Source organism: Dipodomys spectabilis, unplaced genomic scaffold (genome assembly GCF_019054845.1).
Source record: "Dipodomys spectabilis isolate Male_0828 unplaced genomic scaffold, ASM1905484v1 ptg000019l, whole genome shotgun sequence".
Classification (NCBI taxonomy): Eukaryota; Metazoa; Chordata; class Mammalia; order Rodentia; family Heteromyidae; genus Dipodomys; species Dipodomys spectabilis.
The window spans coordinates 9,373,888-9,391,833 of NW_024870696.1; positions in this window are offsets into that span (position 1 = coordinate 9,373,888).

Genomic DNA, 17,946 nt, shown 5'->3' on the forward strand with positions numbered 1-17,946 from the left:
GTGATGAATTGATTCAATGAAGTTCCTTTTTTTTTTTTTTTAACTTGGAAAAGCATTCATGCATCATGACTTTATTCTGGAAGTAATACCTAACTCAAGTCTTCCTGGACAATTAGGTAGAATTAGGCCTATGTTCCATTCTGTTACCAGTTGCTAATTTATAAACATGGTTACTTTTTTATGATCCAATTATGTTTGCATGTTTGGTTTTTCAACTGTATAAGTGGTGAATTTTTAAAGTACAAGGAACATTTATCATGCATCATTTCCCTCCAAGCATCAAGGAAACTATCTTGGCATTATAAGGAGCTCAGTAAGTGCCAGTTTGAGTTCAACTGCCTTTAAAGGAGATCATATTTGGATAAACTTTGCTGACTTGAACAGAACCAGGCTCCATACTTTATAGGCATGCCTGATACACTTGAATATTCCAACAAAAGAAACTACATGTTGTGAAAATAGGGCTCCATTGTATTAAATAATAATAACAAAAATTTGAGATTACTTGTAAATTGACATTATAATGTTCGTATATACATAAAGCAGCCAAAGATGGAGTCAAATAGAAGCATCAAATAAAAAGATAGGACAGAATTCAACAGCTCGTACAGATGGCTCTGCTAACATTCCTGCCATTCTTCTATATATAATAAATCAAGACAAGTTCACAAGTAATTCCTCATTTATATATAATTAGAGATAATTATAAATATTGAGAATATATTTTAGATTTATCTTTTTATTTAATTTTAATTTGGCTGGAGTTAGAACTCAGATTTTGTGCTTACTCACTCAGTTTGCTGCTCATACCTTGTATGCCAAACCTCCAGCCAGCTTGGCTTTTTATGCTTGTTTATTTCCAGGATAGCTTTGGACTCCAATCTATGAGATCTCAGCCTCCTGAATATGCTGGGTTATAAGCATGAACCATTGGTGCTAGGTTTCAAATCCACTTATATAAGCTAAATATGATATTATATTGATGTGCTTATATTTCAATAATTCTGCTAATGATTGAGCTGTGGCTCAAAGTGGTAGAGTACCAGCCTTGAGCAAAATAGCTCAGGAACAGCACTTACACCCTGAGTTCAAGCTCTACATCTGACCAAAAAAAAGGAAAGAAAGTAGATTTTCCTTTTCACAAATGTTATTAGATTTATGACATGAGCATACATCTGTGAAAATAGTTAACATACAAATGTAATAGTATTTTAAATATAGGTGGTTATTGGAATTGCTCTTTAAAAAATCACAAAAATTGAGTCAGGAGCCCATGATTCGTGCCGAATCCTAGCTACTCCTGAAGGGTGAGATCTGGAGGAGAACTTTGGAATCCCGAAGAAAAAAAACAATGAGACTATATTTCAAATTAACCAAGAAACTGGCGCTACAGATTAAGTGGTAGAGCATCACCTGTGACGAAGCAAGCCAAACAAGCATGAGGTTCTCAGTTAAAGTCCCAGTCTCAGCATGTATATGTGTTCACACATGCACCCACCAACCCACCCCCCACACACATACATACAGACACACACACACAAAAAAAAATCCACAAAAAAAAGATTCTATCTTGTTAGCATACTTTACTATGATAAGATAAATTCATGTATAATTAAGTTATAATTCAGTGGCTGGCATTTGATAGACTCATTGACATATGTTGAATGAATAAATACATTTACACTACATGAGTCAAAGAATAAATGAAATCTTGATGGCCAAAGAAATCAAAACAACAATCTCTCTCGTGATGATTGGTTTAGTATCTATTTATAGTCCTATATACTTCCATTTCTACAGGTCAATTATTTACTTAAATTCAATGTTTTAATAACATGTTCATAATTTTTTCATTATGTTCTGTGTAGTGATTCTCTTATCACAGAAAATGAAGCCTTATTTGCTAAGTTGCTGACTTCTGACCATCATCTCTAACGTTATAGTGTTCGCTCAAAATATCTTAGATATTAATTTTAAACAAATATATCTGTAAATGGAAGAAAAATAAAATCACTAGGTCTACAAAACAGATTAAGCATTACCTTACACACTAGTATGAGCAAGAGAGGATATATAGAAATGCAGAAATATCTTTGCTTGCTTGTTTTTTTGTGGCGTTGTGGGGATCAGGCTTTGAACTCATGTTCAATTCATTCTTGCTTGGCTTGCTTGCTTAACTGATGCCCTATCAGTTGAATCACATCTCCAGGGAAACTTGTTGCTATTTATTTTGAAATGGATTCTGCCTGGGCTAGCTTCAAACTTCAAGCTCTCAAATCTCAGCCTCTCAAGAGCCTAGAATTGCACTTGCCTTGAGCTGCAGAACTGAAGGACAGCACCCAGACCCAGAGTGCAAACCCCACGACCAAAAAAAAGAACCTAGAATTATAGGTATGGGAGTGGACAAATGATGCCTAGCTTTGGATAATATTTCATATTTTATTTAGAACTACTTGCATTCATCTTTGCCTGGTTTTTTTTGAAAGGTAGGGCTATAGGCCTCTGTTGCCTCACATGGAGAAGAATAAAAGAACAGAATAACTTATTTACAGCAAATGATTAGCCCACACATTCAAACAGATTAATATTACCAGACTGGATAGAGACTCAAAAACTTACCTCTTTTATTTTAAAACATTGTAATTATTCATTAAGCATAGGACTCAAAATCGCTCACTTTAGGAAAGATCATTATTCCACTAAATTACAGATGTCTAATGGTCTACTTTTATGTAGCTAAAATCATAAAGAAATATTTGATCTTAGACTTTAAAGAAATATTTATTATAATACAGTAATATTTATTATAACAAAATGTCAAACAAAATATTCTTCATTTGTCTCTATTCATTAGGTCAAAATAATTGCATTACTTTTGACATCTTTCAGGTTTGGGAGAATGTCTAATCCAAAGCAATCTACTTGATTTCAAGTCTTATGCTCACCATCCATGTAGTTGCTAAATGCAAGAACCAAAGTCAGATTGTCTGCAAAGATAGGAGATAGAACAAAAATTTTGCTCATATATAACATTATTTAAATTATCCATATCCAATATCAGATATTTGTATTGTATTGACACTTTGGGAACAGGATTAAACTATGACCTACTTCCTATCTATCTATCTATCTAATGATAAGTAGTTATATATATGTATGAATTTATGTCTTGTGTATACCTACATAGATAGATAGATATACATATATATTCATGTGTGCATTCGTGTATCTAAATGCATATACATATACTGGCATGCTGGTACTAGAGTTTGAACTCATGGCCTCATACTCCTTCTTGCCTTTCTTTGGTCACAAGCATTGCATTACCACTTGTGCCATATCTCTTATCCACCTTTTGCTGCTTACTTGGAGGTGGAATCTCCTAGATTTTTCTGATCCAAGTGTTTTTTTTTTGTTGTTGTTGTTGTTTGGTTTTGTTTTTTTGCCAGTCGTGGGGTCTGAACTCTGGGCCTGGGCATTGTCCCTCACCTCTTCAGCTCATGGCTAGCACTCTGCCACTTAAGCCACAGCACCACTTCTGGCTTTTTCTGCTTATGTGGTGCTGAGGAATTGAACCCAGGGCCTCAGGCATTCTAGGCAAGCACTCTACCACTGAGCCCTCTTCCCAGACCGACCCAAGTGGTTTTGATACATGATCTTTCAGATCTCAGCTTCCTGAATGGTAGCTAAAATTACAGGTGTGAACCATCAAAGCCAAGCCATTGTTGGGCATATTTACATAGTTAACTTTGTAATTGAGAGATGACACTATAAGCAATTTCTGTGTCATAACTGCACAGAAAACAAGGGTATAACATGAGAACTATTACAAAGAATCACATTGCCATCATCTTAATTGTGCTAAGTCTCAAACAATACAAATTTACCACAGAAGTTGTAGAAAACCAAAACGTAGTTGTAAAAATGAATTTACAAACCGGTTTGTCCCCAATAGTTCCTACTCACTTCTTCCAGAACACTAAGTTTAATGTCATTTTGTCTGGCATTTCCTATGAAAATATCTTTGATAACAACTCTCTCCTTTTCCAAATGACTTACCACAATCAGAACAAAGGGTACTATTGATTTTTGACAGATTGTTTTAAATGTTAATATTGGACGTTTCTACCAAATGTTTCTTCTTTGTTTTTAGAGGACTATTTATCTTCTGTCAAGTCAAATGGCTGTTCTTAAATCATTTGGTTGGAATAAATATTAACAGTTTGTGGAGGGCTCATTCCAAACAGTGAAGCTGAGTAAACAGCATGCCTTCAACTGGCATTTATTTGGAAGTCTGATGTTTAAGAGGATCATGAAAAGTCCTCTTTTCATACAGAACACAGCCCTCTGGAGCCCAGTGTGTCCTGGCCACATTCTCTTGATGTGGTCCTGAAGACCTGCTTTCCAATTTGAACATGGACTTTGACCTTGAAGTGCAATCCAGAAGTGCTAGCATCCGGGTGATTGCTATCCACATTCAATCAGTACATCCAGGACACAATTTTTTAAATACTAACATGACTGAACAAAAATTAAGTTGTAGAACTCAAGTTCTACATTCTCTGGATGAGAACCCAGCTCACCTCCCATAGATTCTGAAGAAATTCCAATTTACAATGAATTGCGCATATACTTTCTGAAAACACAGACTGGAAATGGATATAAAAGACTCTCTGAAACGTTGAGGATTCATAATAGTTTATAATGGGACCTAATGAAATAAAGACAAGTTTAGGGAAAAAATATAATTCATATAGACAGATGTTTACCTCTGTCTAATCAGGACAATTATGCCCTTGAGGAATTGTAATTTCTACATGCAAATGGTCTACCCTTAGCCTAGATTTTCAGGGCCTAGAGGCAGCTCACTGTTCACATTTGTTCAGAGACTTGGCAGCTTCCTTGTCTTTGGAAGATCGGCCATGCTTTTCAAAGTTGATCAGTTCATCTGACTGAGCTCTCTGGAAAAACAAAGGTCAAGCACTTTTTCAAATCTGATGGACTCTATCCCTTAGATAATAATGAACTTAGTATAGCAAAACTCTCTTAATTCTATATTTCTTAGCATCTGTTTGTAGTAAAGCTTGACTTAATTCATGAGGCATTGTAAACAATAAATAAGTTTAATAAAAAACAGATCATCCCCAAATATCCCAAATAACGTTAGTGACTCTTAGTGATCTGTAAAATATTCACTCAAGTGTCCTTTAAAACTGTGGTGTTCCTTTCGTGTTAAATGTGCCTGTTTATAATACTTTCTAGAAGCCATAATTTCATTTGATGTGGAAGTTCTTATTCAGAAATTTGGAAGTAATTTAATCTAAAAGCTTTCATAAATTATTTAACTATTGGTATTACAGCCTTTTGTATTGGGAAGAGACAAAGTATCATTAAGTTATTTAAGACATAGAACTCTCCAGGCTCCAGTGGCTAATGCCTATAATCCTAGCTACTCAGGAGACTGAGATCTAAAGGATACAATTGAAAGTTAGCTGAAGCATAAATGCCTGTGACAGTCCATCTCCAATTAGCCAGCGAAGACTGGAGGTATGGCTCAAGTGGTAGAATACCATCCATGAGAAAAAAAGCTCAGTGAGTATGAGGACCTGGCGTGCGCGCACACACACACACACACACACACACACACACACACACACACACACACCAGATTTTAGATTTTTGTCTTTGGCTAAACTCACTTTATTTTGATTATAAAAATGCAGATTCACTCTTATTTTCCTGCTGTTTTCTTCCACCATTTGTTGTAAACTTAAAGTTCAGTCACATTTTTTTTGTCAGTAGTAGGGTTTGAACTCAGAGCCTTAGGTGTTCTACTACTTGAGCCACATATATAATTATTTTTCTAACAGGGTCTCAACTGCAATCCTCTACACCTGAGATGACAAACATGCACCACCATCTCCAGGATTTATTGCTCTAAATGGAGTCATGCACACATTTTGCTAAGGCTAACCTCAAATTGCAATCTTCCTGATCTGTGAGGATTACAGGCATAAGCCAAATGTGCCTGGATCTCAATTTGTTTCTTTATGAGGAGAGACAATCTGTGTTTTTAATGCAAGCTGAAATCTTTCATAAATTTCAAGCAGCACAAAACTATTTTGTTTTACAGAGCATTTAGATAATTTTTATTCTTCCGTCTATTTTATAGCTCATAATGTGTCTCAAAGTGGTCCAATAGTCCATTTTATAAATGCATTAAGGAATGAGTGTATTGCCATATTGCAAGTTTGACCTCAGAACTTAAAATTCCTTGAGTATTATTTTTATTTAAACAGAGGAACAGCTAAGAAAAGAAAGCCTGTAGAAAGTAGAGTTTAACTGGCTTCCACAGAATCAAAAGATGCTAACATCTAACAAAGTTGCACTGTTTTCATATGTAATGATTATTCTGAGAAGCAAGATTTCAGTAACAGGCTTCTTATCACAAGAGACTGTTCTTAGAACTGGCAACAGATAAATCAAAGAGAGAAATATTGATCCTCTGATGGTTTGAAACAAACTTTTTAGAATATGATTCATCAAACAATATAGAGGAGGAGGTAAGTTGTACTATAAATATTTCCCCTAATCCAAAAGTTAAGAATCTTTCCTTAAAATATCACTTGTATTATCCTGTTACTCCCCAACTCCAAGTTTATCAGGGCTGGCTTAATTATTATTTCATAGCATTTACTTCCCAGTTGGCTAAATAGTCTTGTCCACACACACAATTAAAATGTCGCTTAAAAACACTATTATAAGCCAGGCATCAATAGTTCACGCCTGTAATCCTAGTTAGTCAGGGGGTTGATATCTGAGAATCATGATTCAAAGCTAGGCCCGGCAGGAAAGTTCCTAAGACTCTTATATCCATTTAACCATCAGAAAACCAGAAGTGGTACTGTGGCTCAGGTGATAGAGTGTTCACCTTGAGCCAAAGAGCTGAGGGACAGCACCAGGCCGAGTTCAAGCCCTGAGACTGCAAAAAAAAAAAAAAAAAAAGCAAAAAGACAAGAACTATTATACAAACATAGCACATGAATATCCAATTCTTGTTATTTTTAAAACCTTTTTTTTTTTTTTTTTTTGGGTCCCGTCGTGGGCCTGAACTCTGGGCCTGGGCGCTGTCCCTCAGCTCTTCAGCTCAAGGCTAGCGCTCTACCACTTGAGCCCCAGCGCCACTTCCGGCTTTTTTCTTTCTGCTTATGTGGTGCTGAGGAATCGAACCCAGGGCCTCTGGCATGCAAGGCAAGCGCTCTATCACTGAGCCACCTTCCCAGCCCACCAATTCTTGTTATTTTTAAGTTTTGTCATACTGAATATTAACTCTACAAAGTGGGTACCATGGAATTTCATACATAGATATATTATGTATTTACCTGATTAATACCCTCTATTATGCTCTCTTTTCCTTGTCCACCCCTCTCCAGAATTCATCAATATGAATTGAATGGGTTACATAGTGCTTTCTCAATTCTAATTATCACACCAATCATTTAAAAGAAATTAATTCCCACCAGAGCTGTTGGTTATCTGCTATTTCCAAGCCCATTTTTATTCTATACTTTAATCTCATCAAAAAGAAAGAAAATCCTGTGTGCCATAATCTGGTGAGGAGATTATATACACATATTTGTGTATGTCTATGTGTTTATATCCATATACACAAACATATATACATTTCTATACATATAGTCACTTCATACTCACATATATGCACACATAGTCATTATTAAAAACATTGGGGTTGCTGGGGGCCGGTGGCTCATGCCTGTAATCCTAGCTACTCCGGAAGCTGAGATCTGAGGATCGCGGTTCAAAGCCAGCCCGGGCAGGAAAGTCCGTGAAACTTTTATCTCCAATAAACCACCAGAAAACTGCAAGTGGCACTGTAGCTCAAGTGGTAGAGCATTCATCTTAAGCTGAAAAGCTGAGGGACAGCATCCAGGCCCAGAGTTCAAGTCCCATGACCGACAAAAAACAAACAAAAAAACATTGGGGTTATCCTCTTTTCTATTGCTTTAAGAAAATACCTGAAGCTGGTTACATTGCTAAAGAAAAGAGGCTAATTTAGCTCACAACTTTAGAAAAATGCAAGTACAAAGTGTGGGACTGGCTCTGAAAAAAATTTCCCAAGAAAAAGTATAGGAGTATCTGGGGAAGTAATAGCAAATCTCCACACAGAAGCCAAATTGCTATTTGGGCTTGGTCTTATAACTCACTATGAACAGGATCCTGCAACAACTCAGAAAAGTTTCACAAAACCACCTTCATTCCTTCCAAGTGCCATAACAGCTCCCACAGTGACCTAAGGACCACCCACAAAGCCCCACCCCTTCACATTCCACCTTTCCCACACTGCCACAAAACTCCAACACCTGGACAGTTGGGACATACTCAGGCAATCTCCACACCACAGCATCAATGAGCCAGGAACCACCAACCCACCAAGCCCTGAGTGAACATAAGATCCTATGAGCCTTAGGAGTCACATCAGTTTTCGTGAACCATTCAATACAATACATAACCTTTATGTTTAAAGAACTCTTTTGAAATATATATTATTTATTCATAAATGCTGAACCAAAAGGACAAAAGCACCATAACTCACGCTTGAACAACATCTGTCTAACACACAGATTTTCCCCAAAGGCATATCACTGCTCTTGTCCTTAAAAATATTAGACAACACTGCAATACTTGGGTCCCAGTTTAATCAGCGGGATAACTAACAAAAGCAGAAAAATGCAAAGAAGCAGGGCACTGAGACAGCTGCAGAAACTGCAATTGCTGATGTTTGAGAGCTCAAGCAAGAAGGCAATGTGTTGTCTTGTTTGTCCTGAATATTCACTTCTGGAGACTCAAATTTTTCAGCTCATATCCTCAAATAACCAGAAATTTTCCTGAAGGTATTGTTTTGGATATTACAAATTTTTAGTGCCTAGATGATTTCATGAGCATGAAATTCACAAATATTCAGGATATGTGTGTGTATATATCTATGCATATTGCACAAAAGCTCCAGAGTCGTTGCATGTGCATTCCATGAATCCTTTCATTTTCCCTTTCACCAAAGAAAAAGACATTTCAAGCCACGTGTGTTGGTACATGCTTGTGATGCCAGTTACTTGGGAAGTGAAGACGGATGGCAAGATTTGCTCTGAGGTCAGTTCTGAATCTTATTTGATAAACTGTAAGCAAAAGGAATGAGGCATGACTCAAGTGGCACAGTTGTTGTCAAGTAAGTGGGAGGCCCTGAGTTCAATCCCTAGCATTGGAATATGAATAAATAAAGTGTAGGGGCTGGGAAGGTGGCTCAGTGGTAGAGCGCTTGCCTTGCATGCTCGAGGCCCTGGGTTCAATTCCTCAGCACCACATAAGCAAAAAGAAAAACCCCGGAAGTGGCGCTGTGGCTCAATAGTAGAGCGCTAGCCATGAGCTGAAGAGCTGAGGGACAGCGCCTAGGCCCAGAGTTCAGGCCCCACAACCGGACCCAAAAAATAAATAAATAAAGTATATATATATATATATATATATATATATATATATGTTCCAAAATGAAGACATGTTTGTGTGTGCATTCTATACTATGTTACATATTGGAATTGAAACGGTTATTTGCAAAATGTAGATTTACTGTGCTATACAAAGACTCCTAGCAACAGCAGGCAGAGTGAGATGGTTTGAATTCCTGTCCATGGACATCACAACCTAACTAGATATTGTGGGGAAAAAAAGACACAAGCAGATCCTATCTCAAAAAACAAAATTAGGAAAAGTTAAAAAAAAAAAAAAAAAAAGAGGATCACAACTCAATTGGTAAAGCATTTTCCTAGCAAGCACAAGATCTTATGTACAATGCCAAATGCCACATAGATATAATGTGCTTCTGACAATATCTATAATGCAGAAGAATAATTTAATGTCTCATACGTGGCACAGCCATTATGGAAAATAGTTTATAAGTTTCTTACAACACTGAAAATACACTTATTTTCAATACAATAATTGAACTCTTAGACAATTACTCCATAGAGTCTTTACATGTAAAAATTATGTAGGTAAGCATTCACTTTTCTTTCTAATACCAAAAACTCAAAGCCATCAAATATCCTTCAATGTGTGAAAGATGAAACACATATTAATGCATTCATACCATGCTACTCAACAAGAAAATAAGTGAACTATTGCTATACTCTAGGAATTATATTGAATGAAAAAAGATACCTCAAAAGGATGCATGCTATATAATTTTGTTTTTATTACTTTCTTAAATGATAAAATAAATGATAGAGCTGAAAACAGATTAATGACTTCAGAGCATTGAGAGAAAGGAAAGAGAAGCGGGGAGATATAATTAAATGGAGGCAGCACAAGATCATTTTGCAATGGAATAGTCCTGGTCCTTGATTGAATAGTCCTAGAACCTTAATGTTTATATAGATTGATGCATATGCAAAACTACATGCCCAGGCATGCATGAAAGAAAACACGGAGACTGCATATGAAGGAAGCAAAATCTAAACAAGGCTCAGGGAAAACCCCAATGTAAATTTCCAGGATTTTACATCACAGTTTTACTTTTACAGAACGTTATCTTGAAAGAAGCTGAGAGAAGACTATTCAGGATTTCACTAGAGAAACATAGTGAGCATCAGTTTCATCAGGTCCCCAAATCTGTTCATCACTTCAAGTACTTAAAGTTGGTTTGTGGATATCTAGTGCAAGCACCAAAAGCAAAGCCAGCTCTCGTCTTTCCATCCTGTACCCAGTCAATCAGCATGTCTTGTTGAGTGGAATCCTCACAACAGTCTCAGAAATGGATTTTGCACTCTTAATGTCATGGCCAACCCAGAACGATCTGATCACGTGGTTCCTGCAAGTATCAAGCCTTGCCCCTTCCCAATTCCACTTTCCGTTTTCCACTCTTGACACACAGAGAATTCCTCACCTAAAATGCAGAAGAGTTTCCTACATCCTTGCTTTTGGTCATACTGCACTGTCATGTAGAAACATTCTAATTCCTTCTCTCCAGCATATTTCTGCCCAGCACTTTGGAACTCATACAAGCATACCTCACTAAAAATACTCCCAAGCCCCCCCAGGATTCAATATCTTCTTCATCATTATCCCATTCTTTCCATATGATACTCCTAGCATTCACCACAGTATACTGTAATCATTACAGTGTGACTTTCATCTCATGTCTTCAAAGATAGGAATGACTTTTTAAAGTACCAAATACCCAGAATATTGCCTGACACTTAGTAGATATTTGTAAAGTATTTCTTCAATAAAAAATGTGAAATCTGATGGCTAGAGACTCTCACTTTAATATGAAGACAATCTATACATCAATAACATTATGGATGAAATAGTTTTGTTTGTATAAAGACTTCACAATACGTAAAGAGACAATATTTAGCACATTATCAAGGAAACACTTAAAATGAATTTTTACATACCACACAATGGTTACTGTCTACTATTTATTGATTTATACCTCCTCTAATCCTGAAGTCTATCTTTGCTAGATTGTGGTCCACAAATTCTTACACTGGAGCCCCATAGATCTTGCTTCCCTGGATGCATTAAATGACTTTAATAATTTTATGTCAAAAGATGCTGAGAATGTACAGAATTTTGGTCACATATGCTACAACAAAGCATGTTCAATAGCTAAATGGTTTTTAAAGTCTTGAACATTTAACCATACATTGGCAAGCATAAGAAAGCAAAGATTTCAGAGCAAGTACACATCTAATGTCATCTGGAATGGCTCAACTTCTTAAGTAAGTTCAGGGAAGGAAAACATGATAGGAGTTTTACATGCTCATTAAGAGAGAGCTGACTATTTACTATTTTAAGAAATTTATTGCCCACTTAAATAAGTCATGGACAACAAGGAAGGGATTTTTGGTGATCTTATCAAGAATAATATGTCAAAACCACCAGTTATTTTGTAATAACCACAGTTCTTAGCATTTAAAACAACATTCACCAACATTCACATCTGCTACCATTACTGAAAGAGAAAAAAAAACTTTTTTTTACAACTATACATAGGCCAAACATGAAAGCCTTCTAGTAAAAAGCATAATATTCCTACTCATAAGTATATTCATGTAAGCAAAACAGAACTAAGGAATTTAAAGACGGTCTGGTGAAACCTAATGGTATCAGGTTGGAAAAATTTATTATGTTTGCTAGCCAACTGAACTATTTCCCTTATGCCTGCCTGTCATCATGGAAAATCACTGGGATATGTTGTACATGTGTCAGAAGAGATTGTCTTCCCTGAAGAGTTAAATAGTTATTCAAGACTAGATCTGCAAGAAACACTCTTTTACCCTACCAAGCATAAGGTTTGTTAACGTTGTCAAAGAGAGCAAAAGAAATACATCACAAAAGAATAGAATTCATATAAAAACAATGGCTAGTAGGGAGACAAGGAATTTATAAACAATTCCACACCACACACAAAGATGTGAAACTCTTGTTCTTCAGAAGAGAGACCTCCTGAAGACCAAAAGACTGTAATAAAAGGAGAAGCAAACAAGTATTGCTACCCCTGAACAAGGTTTACATTTAGAACTAAAACATAAGAAAAAATAGCAGCAGAGATAAAAGCTAGGATTAATCCAATACAAAAATCTTGTAGAAATATTTATTGAGGGCTTATACTCCATCTATTTTTCTAACTAGAGTAATAACAGCCATTTTTATTCCTCTTCCCTCCCTCTTTTTTCTATAATGAAAACATTAAGTATCTCTTGATTTCAGGTCAGCACATACTGGAGATAGGCTTATTACTTATAATAGGTCACTTAGAAGGAATAATATTTCTTAGGAGAGTGTGTGGCTTTGGAATAAGTAAAATAAAGCAACCCTCCCTTTCTGGTCAAGTAATTTTTGAGCTCCTAGATACTGATGGATGCCACATTTTCCCTTTCAATGTTCCACAGACTTTATTATCTCCCTTTTTGTGAGTGGGGGACTTTAGTTTAAAATATGTCATTTGGTGTCACACTGTTTATATATAATGTTAGTATCTTGACACATTGAGTAAAATTTTATAGGTATCTTTGATTTCCAACAAAGTTACATTCTCTTTACAGAAAAGAAGATGTTAGTTACTAAGTATAACTCCTAGCAGAATACTATGCACAAACACACAGATTAGGAATTTAGAAAAAAAGAAATTAAAACATGTACAGAAGTCAGGAACCCATGTCTCACACCTGTAAATCCTTGCTACTGAGGAGGCTGAGATATGAGTATTGTGGTTCAATTCCAGGAAAGAAAGGAAAGTCCAAGACTCCTATCTCCAAATAATCACCAAAAAGCCAGAAGGAGATTTATGGCTCAAGTTATAGAGTACTAGCCTTGAGAAAAAAAAAATCAGAGACCAAGTCAAGGCCCTGAGTTCAAGCCCCAGGACTGGCACACACATAAAAAATAAAAGTAAAATGAACAGAGCTTATCAGAAACAAAGCTACTAGACGTATCTAAGAAAACACATGCTTCAAATTTACCAAGGGGTCAGTCTATTTTTAACTGTTCTACTCAAGATTATTATAAATACAGAGGAAAATTCATATCTACTTCATTATGACCTCTGGCTCAATCCAACCAAAACATTTACACAATTAAATATATCATGTAATTTTACAAATGTCTTTATTATTTCAATGTGTGTGTGGATTGTAGATGATTTGTTTCTCATAAGTTTATATTTATATATAAATAGTTATGCATGTTTATATATGTATATTTATTATATATGTTTATATTTATACATATACATATATGGAAAGAATGAGAGTATCAGTTTCTTTTAAGATAATGAATGAGATATTGTACATGTTTGTTAGGAAAAACAAGCACTGAGGGAGAGGAGAGAACTCAAAGCCTACTTTAATGGGAATCCAATCTAGGATGATGGCTAATGTTTCTGCAGGCAGGTCATATATTAAAAAACCTCCAAAAGGGGTAGGGTAAGAGGTACTGTTGGGAAACCATTTCACATGATTAATGTGAAATGGAATAGCAATTGGTAAGGAACTTGTTTCTCTAGCATGTCTACTAATTGCAAACAAGATGAGTCGGTGGGTAGGGGCAAAAGGAATGGTCAAAGTCAGGAAGAGGTACCTTGAGACCTAAAAATAACCTGTCTTAAATCTCTTTCCCTAACATATAAGGAAGATGATAATTTGATGTGTAAATAAGTAAGCACTGGGAGAGGCAGGTGAGGCCTCCATCTTACTTGTGTTAACAGTTGCAATAAAAGCCTCTTAGGCATTCTCCTTTAATCACAATGCAAATAAAGTGTTGTTGTTGTTGTTGCTGTTCAAAATGTGAAGGCTGACTCTCAAATTAACTTTGAGAAACGTCTGATCAAGTGATTTCCTTCCAAAGAGCAATTTATTATCATTAAAATTCTGATTCCAAACCTAATATCTTTAGAAAAATATCCTTTAAAAGTACTTTTTAGGCTAGTATTCAACAGAACGTGAATAGTTGTGAGCACTCAGCAAATGCTTTGTATCACGTACTAGGTATCAAAAAGATTTAAGACTAAGGGGGAAAAAACGTTCCTGAGATTGGAGGGGATGCGGGTAAAGATAATGAAGTGACTACGTGTAGAAAGTCTAGGCTGACAAGTGCTCTGAGGAGGAAGCAGGTAATGAGAGCCTATAATAAGAAATGTAACACAAGGAAGAATTCTCCAGGAGGTGAGAGGGAAGGAGGGAAGAAAGGAAGGCAGGAGTGAAGGAAGACTGAGGAACTCAGGAGAAGGACAAAAGGAGAACAAATCTGTGAGAAAGAAGGAATTTTTGTCATGGTTATTTTAGTGATGAGATCAGAGAGAGGCCATAAGGCTGGAGGGCAGAGAGATACAGGATGATAAAATACCCACATCAGGCAAAGCTGAAAGATAAATATCCAAACAACAACAAAAACTAAACAAAAATGCCAAATGCGGTTCAAGAGAAATACTCAGAATACCTAACTGAAAAGAGTTAAATAGACCTAAACCCTTGATGCCAAGAGTGAATGAACATTATCATCTATGCTACCATAAGCCTACCCTAGTACTCCAGTAAATAAAAAATGTTTGAACAAGAAGAAGAACATAAAAGATGAATCCCATGTCACTTTATATTGTCATGTCAGCAGTATTAACCATCTTAACTCAATTTTCAGAACTATAGCTTGTTTATCAAAAACAAGCATTGCTATCAAGATATCAGTTAAAAAAAAAATCATGATATGGCAGGCAGCTTTCTATCTTAAAGGAACAAGAAAGAAAATTCCTGGGTTTTATTAAGTCAATATGTAAGTGTTTCATTAATCTAAAGCTTTTTGTTTTAAATTTTGAAATCTACTTTCAGCACATTTAGAGTTGACAAATAAGCATGCTGACAGGGATTTCATGAGCCAATTTAATAAAACTAGGAAATATGAGAGTACAGTTTTGAAATATCTACATGAGAAAGTCAATGCTCCTTTCTTTTTTTTTTGATTAAATGTTACTTACAACATGAGTCAATTTAATTCCTGTAGGAAGTCTTGGGAATAGAGATGGTTAATCCAATTCATTTTCATTAATGTAATATGGGATATACTTTTGAGGAAGCAATATCGTGTGACACACGCTTGTAGCCCCCTCTCAGATTAAAGTTCATGGTATGTCAACTACTATCAAAAGTAAAGATTACTAGAAGTAGAAAGCATGCATGTGAAATCCAATCCTGAGCAATGAAAATTTAAACTTTTCATTCTTTCTACCCTATCCGCTGTTTCCCCTTCCTTTAATTGGATTAGAGCTGTTCAATTACAAAAGAGTGTTGATTTTTCTTTCCTTTTCTATCTTTACTCTCTTTTTTTATTCAATTGAACTACTAATAGGATTTACTTCCAAGGTTTGGTTTTCTATTAAAACTTCAGATTTGGGGGATTTTTTTTCTAAGTATGAAACAAAGGACTGAACCATTTTCAGAAAAAAAAGATTCAACTGCTAATTATACATAGGTATTTTTACAAATACATTTGGCATACTAAAGAAAAATAAACAATATACCTCAACTACTCCTCTATTCAACACCCCACATCTATCAATCCCCACTTAACCCACAAGCTCACCACACTATACAAGGAATATATTTGAAGAATCGGAAGCAATAGATATATCTAACCAACTGTAAATATTACATAATCCTTATGCAGAGATTTTACTCTTTAAAATTAAGGGTAATCAACAATCCTAAATAAACTATAAAGACTTTTGTTTTCAAAAACTCACTAGGAAGCACAGTACTTTGTAACTATGTGGTTTCAGTAGGTTTTAATTCCTCAGTAAACAGGAATTGGGCCCTCAAGATTGTGGTTTTGGAAATTAGAGTGTGTTTAGACTTGGAGGCTGCCCAAAATTCATTCACATCTCAAAGGAAAACCTTACTGCCAAACATATACAATCAGAAGAGAAGATTACATTCTAACTAAGGTTTGTATAACAAGTACTTTCATGCAGTTTCACAGAGATTAAAAAAAAAAAACTACTTTAAAAAAAACTACTTTGAAACAGCCCAATGACATGTAAGGTTCTGGCATAAAATAAAACATGTATTTATGGGAAAGTATTCACATTCACAGTAATTTTTGTCCTTTAGTATATAAGTAGTAGAAATCTGAATAAGATTATGCTTTGTTCATTTATAACAAAGTGAATGTAAATAGTTTTGAGATAAAAAATTTACATATCCCTCAAATGCCAATATTATTAAAACATCTTTCACATACTGTGTGTCAAATTTTTAAAACTCTTCATTTGAGGATTTGGAAACAATTTTTTGAAGTCACATAAAGTTGGGTCATGTCCCATTATTACAATAATTATCCTTTATCACTACAATGATATTTTCAGAAATAGTTCTTATGGTAGGAAATATAAATGGAAGATATACAAAAAAGAGAATATGCATTTCAGTTAATTGGTAATAAGTAAAAGAGTTAAAATAGTAAATTATGACTGCAGAGTAGTTAATATTTCTTGAAATTATATAACATATATGCTTGTGCAAGTCTGGGCTGATTTAATTCCCCTATACTGTTATTTTTCAAATTATATCATACTATTTTTCTGATAAGATGTTCTAATCAAGGGAAAATTTTAGTAAAAGATGTTCTCCACTTGAAGACTACCATTTCTTTAATATGTCAGGAGACACATATATACATAATATGTATATATGTGTCTCCTGACATATAGCTCAAGATAGTTTGACTTTAAGTTAATTGTTCCTCTTAGCTGTCTCATTACACAATACATTTTTCACTAGGGAGTACAAAAGCAATAGTACTCTGGTGCTCACAATTGCAGTGCAGAAATTTTAAAAAATACTAGAGGGACTCTAGGCAGAAACAAGAACATTGTTCTTAAAGATAAGACAATAGGGGCTGGGAAGTTGGCTCAGTGGTAGAGCGCTCGCCTTGCATGCTTAAGGCCCTGGGTTCGATTCCTCAGCACCACATAAGCAGAAGAAAAAAAAAGCCGGAAGTGGCACTGTGGCTCAAGAGGTAGAGTGCTAGCCTTGAGCTGAAGAGCTGAGGGACAGCACCCAGGCCAAGAATTCAGGCTCCACAACAGGACCAAAAAAAAAAAGATAAGACAATAGAAAATATCAAATTTGAGGAACAAAAGTAAAGAAAAGAGAAAGCCTTAGGAACTGCGGACATGCTCAAGGCAACCAATCAGTTGCCTTGGGAGTCCTAGAAGAAAGTGGCAGAGAAAGCAGAAATTGCTGGGTTCTTTCTATGTTTCATGAAAGATGTGAATCTAAACATCTGAGAAACTCAACAAATTCCAAGTAAGATAAAGCGACACCTAAGAGACACATGCCAATGCGTATTATAATAAAGTTTGCTGCAGCAAGAGAGACC